An 11044-nucleotide genomic window follows, 5' to 3' on the forward strand; every position below is an offset into this window, starting at 1 on the left:
CTGATTACTCTGGAGATGAACCGATAGAAGACTCTTCTAGTGGATCCGGCAATGGAAAGGAATGGGTATTCTATAATTTGAAGGAAGATGAACTAGAATCGGCTACCAAAAATGAAGAGAAGGCCTTGGCAGCAAAAGTTGAAGATAAGGATGAATGGGTAATTGATAGTGGATGCTCACATCATATGATTGGAGATAAAGGGAAATTTCTCTCCCTACAAGAATATAATGGCGATCAAGTCAAATTTGGAGATGACTAGGCATGTATGATCAAAGGTAGAGGTATTATTTCTTTGGATGGAAAGCATAATACCGATAATGTCTATTATGTAGAAGGTACATGGAGGATGTGCATAGATAGCTGCACAATCAATAGAATTTGCATCAAATACTGGTTCCCTATATCTCGCTTGGATGACATGATGGATGTTCTTCCAGGGGAAAATTATTTCAATAAAATTGATTTGAGAAGTGGGTATCACCAAATTCAGATCCACGAAGGGGATGAATAGAAGACTGCTTTCAAGACCAGAGATGGATTATATGAGTGGATGGTGATGCCATTTGGGTTGTCTAATGCATCCAGTACCTTCATGCGACTAATGAATATAGTGCTTCGACCTTACATTGGTAAGTTGGTTGTAGTTTATTTTGATGACATTTTAATTTTTAGTTAGAGAAAAGAAGAGCACTTGTAGCATTTGCGGATCATATTGGATGTGTTGAGGAAAGAGAAACTTTATGAAAATCTGAAAAACTATAGTTTTATGCAAGAGATTTTGGTATTTCTGGGATTTGTTGTTTTTGCAAAAGGTATCAAGATGGATTCAGAGAAGGTTAGAGCAGTTTTGGAATGACCTCATCCTAAGAGCATAACAGAGGTAAGAAGTTTTCATGGTCTGGCCACATTAAATCGAAAGTTTATTCAAAATTTTAGCAATATTGTTGCACCCATAACAAATTGTACCAAAGGAAAGGAATTCATGTGGACCAATGAGGCTGAAGAAATTTTCAAGTTTCTAAAGAAGAAGGTAACTGAATCTCCCATATTAGCATTACCAGACTTCAAAAAGGTGTTTGAAGTAGATTGTGATGCCTCACATGTAGGTATCGGAGCTATTCTTAGCCAAACAGGTAAACAAATAGCCTTTTTAGTGAAAAGTTGAATGAGGTAAGGAAGAACTATTCCACATATGATCTAGAGTTTTATGCACTTGTGCAAGCCTTGCGATATTGGAGGCATTATTTAGTGCCAAAGGAGTTTGTCTTATTCACAGATCACATCGCATTAAAATATCTAAACACACAAAAGAAGTTGAGTAGTAGACATGCAAAATGGGTTTCCTTCTTACAAGGCTATACATTTGTTTTGAAACACAAATCAGGAAAGCAAAACCAAGTTGCAGATGCATTGAGCAGACACATTGTATTTCTGACAATAATGGAGGATGAGGTAGTTGGTTTTGATGTAATCAAAGATTTGTATGAGTCTGACAATGACTTCTAGGAGATTTTGGAATAGTTGAAGAACCCAATAGTTGGAAATATGTATCATATTCAAGGTGAATACTTTATGCAAGATGACTATATCTTCAAAGGGAAACAATTATGCATTCCAGTTGGTTCCATGAGGGAGAATATCATTAGGTAATTTCATAGTAGTGGTTTGGTTGTACATTTTGGCAAGGATAAAATAATAGCCTTAATCCAAGATAAATACTATTGGCCAAAGATGAAACAAGATGTAATTAGATATGTGGCAAGGTGTAGGATTTGTCAGGTTGCTAAGGGACACTCACAGAATACAAGGTTGTACATGCCACTTCCCGTACCTCTAGAACCATGGACAAATTTGAGCATGGACTTTGTTTTGGGGTTACCAAATAAACAATAAGGTAATGATTCTATTTTTGTGGTTGTTGATAGATTCAGTAAAATGGTTCATTTTATTGCTTGTAAGAAAACTAGTGATGCAACACAGATTCTCGATAAGAAGACTGTTCGCACTCGGCAAGTAGAATACCATAGATAATTGGTATAGTAAGATGGATTAGCCCCAGCAGAGAGAACATGTATTACAAAATGGGAATTGCAATAGTTGAATCAAGGTCAGTGGCAACAATTTGAGGACACCCACTTGCAGGAGCCGCATTCTTTTCAACCAAAGCAGAATGATGTAGGGACTTCGCGGAGTCATAACTTTTGACTCGGTTGTCTGATTTGGCTGAAATTTTACATGGAGGTCTATCTTGAGGAGTTGATTGGATTACCGATTGAACCAAGTTTAGTAAGGCCTCCAAAAATTAAAACTTTTATGGCCGGATTCCTTCATCTAAGGCCTCAAAATATACAATGAAGATGAGGGTTTCAAACAAGAAGAGGTTATGGTGGTGGTAGAGGATGGGAAAGTCAAAGAAGACCATTCACTTGTTTTAGGTGTGCAGAGGAAGGCCATAGAGCATTTGAGTGCTCCAATTTTAACATGCAAGATAGAAATCAAGGAGGACCGTCCAAGGTGATTTTACCTAAAGCTGAAAAATGATGGAGAAGAATTAGAAGTTCTCCCAGACGTAGGAGAAATCCTCATTATAAGGAGAACCATGATAATCCCAGAGAAGGAGAAAACACTAATTCAAAGCTCTGATGACTCATGAATTCGAACCAATATTTTTCGAATAAATGCACCTCAAGAGGAAAGGTATGTCAAGTTAATATTGACAGTGGTAGTTGTGAGAATATGGTCTCTAGGGAGATGGTAGATAAGTTGAATTTACAGTGTGAGAAACATCCTCACCCTCACCGTATTACATGGTTTAAGAAGGGGAATGAAGTTACTATTGATAAGAGGTGCCTGGTCAAGTTTTCTATCAGTAAAACTTACAAAGATGAGGTTTGGTGTGATGTCATCCCAATGGATGCATGTCATGTCTTATTCGGGAGGCCTTCACAATATCACAGAAAAGTCATGCATGATGGGGAAAGCAATTCATATACATTTTGGAAGGAGGGATCAAAAGTCATCATATTAACCCTTAAGGATGTAGGGGAAGCTAAGCATATGTTGTTTGAAAGAGAGCTTCTTAAGGAGATGAAGGTGATAGGATTTTGTTATGCATTAATGTTAGATAACGAGGAAGGAGGAGGGATACCAATACCTGCTGATGTAGCAAAGGTACTAGAAGAATATAGTGTTTTTATACCAAATGCACTACCTGATGGTCTTCCATCGAAGTGAGATATTCAACATCATATTGATCTAATTCCGGGAGCATCTTTACCTAATCAAGTAGCATATAGAATGAGCCCTACACAACATGTAGAACTCAACAAGTAAGTGATGGAGCTTATGAAGAAAGGTGTTGTGTGAGAAAGCATGAGTCCCTATGTTGTACCAACATTATTAACACCAAATAAAGATGGTACATGGAGGATGTGCACAAATAGCTATGCAATCAATAGATTAGCATCAAATATTGTTTCCCTATACCTCGCTTGGATGACATGATGGATGTTCTTGTAGGGGCAAAGCATTTCAGTAAAATTGATTTCAGAAGTGGGTATCACCAAATTCAAATCCGCAAAGGGGATAAATGGCATACTACTTTCAAGACCAGAGATAGATTATATGAGTGGATGGTGATGCCATTCGAGTTGTCTAATGCACCCAATGCCTTCATGCAACTGATGAATACAGTGCTTTGACCTTACATTGGTAAGTTGGTTGTGGTTTATTTTGATGACATTTTAACTTTTAGTAAGAGAAAAGAGGAGCACTTGCAGTATTTGCAGATCATATTGGATGTGTTGAGGAAAGAGAAACTTTATGGAAACCTGAAAAAGTGTAGTTTTATGCAAGAGAGTCTGGTATTTTTGGGATTTGTTGTTTTTGCAGAAGGTATCAAGATGGATTCATAGAAGGTTAGAGCAATTCTAGAATGGCCTAGTCCTAAGAGCATAATAGAGGTAAGAATTTTTCATGGTTTGGCCACATTTCATCAAAAGCTTATTCAAAATTAGCAGTATTGTTGCACCCGTAACAGTTTGTACCAAAGGAAAGGAATTCATGTGGACCAATGAGGCTAAAGAAAGTTTCAAGTTTCTAAAGAAGAAGGTAACCAAAGCTCCCATATTAGCATTACCAGACTTCAAAAAGGTGTTTGAAGTAGATTGTGATGCCTCACATGTAGGTATTGGAGTTGTTCTTAGCTAAGTAAGTAAACCAATAGCCTTTTTTAATGAAAAGTTGAATGAGGTAAGGAAGAACTATTTCACATATGATCTAGAGTTTTATGCACTTGTGCAAGCCTTGTGACATTGGAGGCATTATTTATTGCCAAAGGAGTTTGTCTTGTTCACAGATCACATCACATTAAAATATATGAATACACAAAAGAAGTTGAGTAGTAGACATGTGAAATGGGTTTCCTTCTTACAAGGTTGTACATTTGTTTTGAAACACAAATCAGGAAAGCAAAACCAAGTTGCAGATGCATTGAGCAGACGTATTGTGCTTCTGACAACAATGGAGAATATGGTAGTTGGTTTTGATGCAGTCAAAGATTTGTATGATTCTGACAATGACTTTTGAGAGATTGTGGAATAGTTGAAGAACCCAATAGCTGGAAATATGTCTCATATTCAAGGTGAATACTTTATGCAAGATGGCTATCTCTTCAAAGGGAAACAATTATGCATTCCAGTTGGTTTCATTGGGGAGAATATCATTAGGGAATTTCATAGAAATGGTTTGCCTAGACATTTTGGCAAGGATAAGACAATAGCCTTAACCAATGATAAATACTACTGGCCAAAGATGAAATGAGATGTAATCAAATGCGTGGCAAGGTGTAGGATCTCTTAGGTTGCTAAGGGACACTCACAGAATATAGGGTTGTATGTGCCACTTCCTATACCTCTAGAACCATGGATAGATTTGAGCATGGACTTTGTTTTGGGATTACCAAATACACAACGAGGTAATGATTATATTTTTGTGGTTGTCAATAGATTCAGTAAAATGGTTCATTTTATTGCTTGTAAGAAAACTAGTGATGCAACACAGATGGCCGAATTATTTTTTTCAGAAGTTGTTAGGTTGCATGGTGTGCCAAAAACCATTGTCTAATTCAAATTTTTAGGGCCAGATTCCTTCATCTAAGGCCTCAAAATTGGCTTTTACTTTCTTTTTTTGGTTTTCTAGAAAGTTGTTTTTTTAGTTAATTTTGAACTTGTAATCTTTATGGGGTTAGAAAGTTGGCAATTTGTGTCATATGAATGTTTTTTAGATTTCCAAAAGATTTTGTGATTTTTGGGATAGATTTGAAAATTTTCATAAATGGTAGGTTTCAAATTTTGTAAAAATCTGCCCAAAAAGGAAATTTTTGGTGATTGTTTAAAATAGGGACTTTTTAATTATAATGGTAGAATGGTTGGAGTTTTGCAGAGAAGAATAATGAAGAACATTTGATCCAAACTTGTGTTTATTTTCTGATTATTCATTGTTATATTGATTATGTTTTAACTGGCTACATCACATAGGGTAATAATGAATTGTATTGTTCATTAAATGAATTGTATTGTAATGTTCATTATACAAACAACACTTATGATGAATTGAAATGAATTGTATTATTCATTAAATAACAATTATTAACCATTGTTAATTATTGGATTGAAGATTAAATTTTTCCATGATAACACCATGCACACATGAGTAACAATTTATATGATCAAATATCAACTTTTGTATATATGAAAATGTCAAATGATTACAAGTGTATGTCCATACACAAATATGGCATAAAAGCCAACTCAAACAGAATGTATGTCTATATACATGAATGTATGTCCATATACAAAATATACATGCCAACTAGACATGTGAGCATCCCAAAACTATCTATAACATCCTAAGATACTGATGGATCATCAAAATTGATCCTCTTCACCTCATTGCTCGGCTCTGAAGGATCCTGCACAAGAAAAAACAAATAATGATTAAGATTAGTTATATTATATAACTCACATTCAAAAAGTTAACATAAAAATGAACTTTAATTGAACTATTCTTGTTTACCTCATCTCCAGGTTTTCTCTTTGGCTTTGCAAGACTCTTGATGTATGTCTTCAGAAGAGGATGTATGTTTTTAATATTTTCATACGCAACCTACATTTGTTCACAAACATGACATTGATACAAGTTAGAATATAATTGTCACTGATAATAACTAATTATATCTATTAAACATAAAATAAAATAAACACACATGTACTTGAGGCATCTCTTCTTCTTCTTCTTCATCTTCAAGTATAGTGGGTGTAGTCAACAAGGATGTGAAACCAAGAATTCTCTGTACATATACACAACAAGTATATGAAACTATCAATTTATGTCTAGATGTGTATAATCATTATAAGTTATTTAAATTATTCATTCAATCATATTTGCATTCAATTACCTTTCCCTTGTCTCCAACTACACTACCAAATCCTAAATCACACAGCCCCACACTTGTGCTACTTGTGTCCTACAAGAGTAAAATAAGATATACATGCAAGTTACTACATAATCTAATTAATACCAATATAAATGATGAGTATGTATGTACAATAAAATACAAACGACTAGGTGAAATTATATGTATCATAAAGATATCAAGGCCAAATGAAATGGCCGCCACGTTGCCCTCCTGGATCTGTGTCACCTCCTCTTCTATCATCAACTATTAAATAGACCATGTAAATAAAAATTAGTACTTAATATTATCTAGATTATAAATATTCATTTTAAATATATAATGAACTGTGAAAATACAAATCTTACCACTACATCATCAATGTCTGATGAAGATGCCTCCTCACCTCTAGCATGCGAGGACTCTCCAGGGTATCCTCCAGTCTGTCTCATAATATCTGGTGCATCGTGCATCTCATCCACCTCATAATCTGCACTGTATGCAGGAGGATCAACAGGTTGTCCAACTGGACCCAAGCATACGTGCCCACTCATGACACAATGATGGGCACACAAATGTGTGGAGCCGAGGAGGATGTGTTAGCACCACCGGATGCACTACTACCATCAAAAGTAGGTTGAGCTACTACCCCAGCCTAAGAAACCAAAAGGCTACTCAAAGAGTGAATAGCCGATATGGTCTATGATGCAGCCTCACAGATGATATATGGATGTTGCACTAGAGGTGGAGGATCAATAGGAGGAGGGGGGACATATGGGCACTGGACTATTCTAACTACCCCAGGTCTATTTTGGGGCATACCTAAACCCACACCCTGGAAAGATTGGATGTCAAAGTAGTTCACATGTTTTTCTAAAACAAACTCAGCATACAATTTTTTGATGAAGTAGAAGGGGACATCAAGATTGTTGTTGGGTGCTTTATTGAAAACCATCTACTAACGATCCCAAATTTTATTCACAATACCATGATTTGTGCACCATTTAATAGAAAGTTTTGTTTTTTGGGGGTCTATGGGTTGACCAGTGCGGGGATTCACAAACAATGTGGCGATAGCAGCTCTGGATATATCGAGATCCTTGATCTCCTTATAGGACAAGCCATCCATATATTGTTCCCTCATAGAATCTCGCCACAAAAGAGAGACATTGTGCTCCTCAGTGATGGTTTCTATACTCTTTATTATCGACGTGAGGGGATCAAACATTGGGTTCAGGCAAGGGATCCTATGATAGACATCTACAGTCCCCCTCAATTGGTTCAAATTTTGTGCAATTAAATCCTGAATTGAGGGGGGGTTTGGCAAAGGAGGGTATTGTGTAGGAGGGTTGTGTTGTTGCGGTTGTGGTTGATCAATGTTTTCACTGTTATCCCCCATTTTTAACCTAATTGAATGTAAACAATTGAATTTAGTTAACAAATTTGAACAATTTTGTATTTGTTTTAAAAAAACCTAATTTTCATTAAAAAAACATATTTTGAATGAAAAACAAATAAACATTAAAAAAAATACAAAAAATTGAATGAAAATGATGAAAAACAATAAAAATCGTACCTTTTAATGTTTTTTTTTGCAAATTTGGGTCAAACAACCGAATATCGGGTCCAACTTGATATCGGATTTTTAAAAATCACGCAGCCCGTGGGTGAAAAATAACTCACGGGTTGTCACAGTCCACTTATATTGTCTCAGAAAATCGGATATTCGATTTTTATACCTAAATTATTTTAAAATAACATATTATTATATAATATAATAATATATTATATAATAAAATAATATATTATATAATATAATAATATATTATATATTATATAATATTTTATTATATTATATTATATATTATATAATACATAATATATAATATAATATTAGATCATAAAATATAATATTATAATTATATAATATATTATTATTTTTTTAATAAGTAAATAGCTGTAGAGGGGCAACACCCTTGTATTAATCAAAATAGGAGAATACAAGGCCTGGTTCACTGAGAGCAGTAGGGGGAAAGAACCAGGAACAAAACCCCCTACCCTAGCTCTATTCCTTATACAAAAAGAAAACAACAATGGAGGTTGGACAAGTACAAAACACCAGTTGACAATCACTGGAGAAGATAACAGAACCGGCCAGAGGCCTTTAAACAAAAATCAATAATCAGAAAATAGAGAAACCAGAGAAAGTTGATACAACCAGAATCAATGGGAGTCTTCTAAGTCATCTTCCACAGGAGATGAGCTGCATCTAGGATTCTAGGGCATTCAGTGCCACAGGTCGAGTGAGCCGCCGATTTAGCCTTCTCCCTAGGGAGTTGATAGTCATTAGGGAACCACTCCTCGCCAAGCCCAAATCCCCAGTCATTGCCATCAATCATCTCCATTCTCTAGAATACCAAAACCTTCTGCACCCGCTAACCCTTCATCTCGAAGATACTTTTCCCTCCATTCCAATGTGAAACCATTTTGAATGCCTATCGCATTAAGCAAAAATTCAATATTCCTGGTAATGGCCTACTAGGTTTCTTGAAGAGCATCAAAGTCTAGAGAGTTCACAATCACAAATTTTCTCACCTCTACCCCATTGCCCAAGGACATATAATAATTTTGGGGAAGCAGTATTCTCAAGTCACCATCAATATTGTCCAACGCAGCATCAATTTCCCCCAGCAGATGGTGTTTTTACACCATTTGAGTTAAAAGCTTCACTCTATGCTTGCCAATCCCCATGTATATCAACATTGCAAGGAAAAAGGTCGAGATATCGACATTGGCTCTGTACTTGTGATAAGCCATAAGGAATTCCTTCCCCAGTATCCTTTTAAGGTTGTGAAGAATGGGAGGGTGTCGAGAGTAGAGGACCTCTTGCAAATGTTTGTTAGTGATTTTGCCTAAGAAGGCCATCTGTCAACAAGTAGCTTCAAGGAGAATTGGGGATTCCATGGCAAGTCACCAAGTGAAGAATGCAAATGTTTGATGGGAAAATGAGGGCATTCCAATGTTAAGTAGTAAGTCATCAAACTAGGGGATACGGGCGCCAGGCAAGTAGCTCATGCCTATTTAATACACACGCGTGTGAAATGACAGTGTCCAATCAACTTTTGATCCAAAGTTCGCCAACTTAATGTCGACCATCTTTATCCATCAAGTAATTATATGCATATCCAGATAGGATCTAGTCGTAACTAGATATCAATTAAAAGTACACACATGTCCAATTGCCATGGGGTGCAAACCGGTACAGATTAATAATGACGACAAAGAGCCATGTCTCGGTGGCAAGAAGAAATCTTAACTGGAGAACATAATAATATATTATATTATATAATATATTATTATATTATATAATATAATATTATATTTTATAATCTAATATTATATTATATATTATGTATTATATAATATATAATGTAGTATAATAATATATTATATATATAATATATTATTATATTACATTATTTATTATATAATTTATTTTTTAATTTAAAATTACGTATTAAAATTAGGTATCCGATTTTATCTGATATCCAATTTGCTTAGGTGTTTACCATGCCAATGTGTACTAACACTCAGGCCAAGCAAAAAGTCAACATGGATTTTTGCATTTTTAGGTGAGTGGAAAAGGCTATTTTGTTCACATCGCCACTTTTTGGCCCCCCATGATCCTGCACTAATCCGTATAGGCATGCCAATGAATAGACATGCCTCTACGTACATGGAGACACGTCAATGAATAGACATGCCTCTTAAAATACCAAAAGTAATAATCTGATTTGCAAGACAACAATTCTCCTAATCGTTTGTTATCGGTTTAACAATAGACAACAATTCTCCTAATTGTTTGTTATCGGTTAATAATAGACAACAATTAACAATCATAATCGTTGGTTATCAATTAACAATAGATAACGATTCTCATAATCATTAGTTACCATTGTTATCTGCAAGTAATGATTCTCATAATCATTTTTGGAAGGAGATTGTCGATGTACACAACAATAAATGATATCGAACTATAAATGTGGAGAATCAATTTATATTGATCATTTCATTTGATCAATATAATCGATACTTATATAGATACGGTGCTCATATTTGATTTGGTATAAACAATATGATTAGTGATATGATTAGTGTAAATTATGTATATATAAATATTCATATATATAATAATAGTAAGAACACTTATTATTATTAAATATATTAATATGTATATATTCATATCAACTATATTCAACATTACTTATATGATTTAATGAGACTACTCTGACCGAAGCTATAAATCATCAACACAAAATGGATTTATTTTTCATCATTGCCTCTTAAGTATAGAGAGTTGGATTTGGTTGAAGCTTTTACTAATCAACTTGGCATATTTATGGAAGATGACTTAGTCCCATATGAGCACATAGAAAAAATAGTGTGAGTATGCATTCTGGTTGACCTCTCAAAATAGACCCCAACTAAGCTCATCATTGATTCCAAATTTGGTTCCTTCATACAAGAGGTAGTAGTGGATGATCCGAGTGTTGTGAAACAACAAATTTTTCATTTAGGGCATTTCACTT

This window comes from Cryptomeria japonica, chromosome 11, assembly GCF_030272615.1.
Source record: "Cryptomeria japonica chromosome 11, Sugi_1.0, whole genome shotgun sequence".
Taxonomy (NCBI): Eukaryota; Viridiplantae; Streptophyta; class Pinopsida; order Cupressales; family Cupressaceae; genus Cryptomeria; species Cryptomeria japonica.